This window comes from Chrysemys picta, chromosome 4, assembly GCF_011386835.1.
Source record: "Chrysemys picta bellii isolate R12L10 chromosome 4, ASM1138683v2, whole genome shotgun sequence".
Classification (NCBI taxonomy): Eukaryota; Metazoa; Chordata; order Testudines; family Emydidae; genus Chrysemys; species Chrysemys picta.
The window spans coordinates 74,866,712-74,869,212 of NC_088794.1; positions in this window are offsets into that span (position 1 = coordinate 74,866,712).

The window sequence follows — 2,501 nt, forward strand, 5'->3', positions numbered from 1 at the left end:
GTCCTTTGGACCAGCTGGTAAAGATTAAATATAATAAGTAAAGGGTGTAATGTTTCAATTTCACTATACAAGCAAATAAGTGTACTTGGAATTCCTTGGAATTTTAAAGCAGTTAATCATAAACCTGATATTTGCATATCAGTGCCACTGAACATTGTACTGATACTAAAGATGGTATGAACTCATTCAGGAATATTTGCCTGCTGTAGCATACAAGGGTGAAGCTACCTACTCAATGCAGGCTGAGTAATTCAGAGTCCCAATGTAATACCCTCAAAATGAGAGAAAGAGAGAGCATGCTGCAAGAGAGTGTGTGTACCCCTAATGTTATAGCATGGATCCATTTGATCTGCGGTGACCCCCCCAAAGATCTGCTCTGGCAGGATCCAGATGGGTAGTGTTAAACACAAAAGGTCAGATTTTTTAAATCTCATTTGTTCCAGTGCAATTTTTGGGTAGCTCCATCAACTTTAGTGGAGTTACTCTAGATTCACACAGTAGTAAAATGTGATCAGAATCTGACCCAAAATGCTAAGATCTCAGAGGCCTGATTGGCTGCAGTTCCAAAATCTGTGAGTAAATCCATTTTGAGTGCACTCAGCTTATCACATTTATGCACCAAAACAGATGTACTCATAATTGATATGAGTACTGGTAAGACGACCTGCTGAAATTCAGCTTAAAGCTGCCTCCTTTATCTTTCCTATCCGACCCTCCCTCCTTTTTCCTTCCTATTCCTAATGTTCTACCCTACTGAACCTTCCCCATAAACTTCACCTTCTGCCCAACTTCCTTCCCCTGTACTTCTCCTCCTTGGTCCCACCAGTTGTCCTCATATCCCTTGCTTCACTTTGCACCTTCTCCTATCCTCAAAGATTCCACCACTTCTCTCCCCCATCCAACTGACTGCTTCTGATTCCCTTCCCTCCCTGTTCTGCTCTCTTTTCCCCACCTTCATAACCATTAAGACATGTGATATTGATGCATACACGAGTCTACCAACGCTGAGAAAAGTTCTCATACACAACTCACACCAGGGAACAAACTATATCATATGCTTGGCCACCCATCCTTTCTGGCTTCCATTCCCTACATGTCGATAGCTGGGCTTGGGACCCATGCCAGTGGAAATGGTGATATAAATTCAACATCACTGATCTAATTCATGGGTTCGTGTAGTTCAGTGTTCCCTCCAGTGGACACACTTTTCCACACAAGCTTGTTGCTTTGTAACTGGTCCTTAACTCCTGTATAAAAAGTCCTAGGTTTTTTGGATTCAGATGCTCCACCTACTTCATATCCTAATACACACTAAGAAATGTGCTAGTGCACCCTGCCACCCAACTACAGCTCCATTTTACCAGAGCATATGGTGAACACCTGTAGCCTTGCTGGCAATGTACATGATTGTAGTATAGGAAATTCTCATATTCACATACCCACACTTCTTATCTCTATTCCCCAGGAAAAGTTTTTATTCCTATATTTACATGGCTCCTCAATTTGCTCTTATAATGAATCACTGATATCATCATAGCCTATTTTCCTCACCTTTCAATTTGCTACTGAGCCTGTGCATAAAAGGAATCACACGTGGGCTAGAGATGAGCCATAACCAAAACCTCTGATCTGATTATCCCTGAACATTGAGAAAGTTAGAATCGTCTGGATCCAAATTTTGGAGCTGTTCCCCTATCTTTATAATGAGCCAGAATCCTCACAACCCGACATCCCTGAACTTTGAGAGGTTTGATTTGTTATGAAGATAGATTTGGATCTGAACTCTGCAGCTGGGACCCATCTGTCCTTCACTAGACTTTCTAAAAGGCTTGGATTGTATGTCTTATACTAGACCCCAGTGTGCCACCAATAGAACATCCTGCTACACTTAGGAAATCAGAGATCCCATGGGGGCTATTTGAACTTGCATAAGGACAGAGCACAAACAGCTTTCTGTAGTTATATTATGCTGAGAGAAAGAACTACAGGGTCACACTCGTATCTGTGCCCTTCCTGGTCCTTGTGGTGCAGTGCCCTGAACCGTGTGTCTATCAGCAAATACTCAAGCTCTGCTGTTTGTGCTGTTTTGTTTATCTTGGTATCTGCATTTATTACGAGATAAACAGATTTTTAAAACAGGCCACAAGGAACACTTAAAGGTTTGGTTTGACCATAGAAGAGTCTCAGTATGTCCTAAGAGATTCAAATACAAGCATTGTTTCCTACAGTATATTTTAAAGTGCTTTATCTAAGCTAGAATGTAATGACTCAAGTCCTCCTGTGGCTTCCACCCCTTCCTTTGGGAGACTATTCCACAGTCTAACCAACTTTTCTTCATATTCCCCTTAATTTCATCCCATTAGTTCTAATGATACCATCTTTGTATCACTCCAAACAATACCTCACCTTTCTTGCTGTTTACATTCTTCAGGTATTAATAGATTATTGACCATTTTCTGCTTGGCTTACTTCACACTCATAGACTCATAGATTTTAAGGCC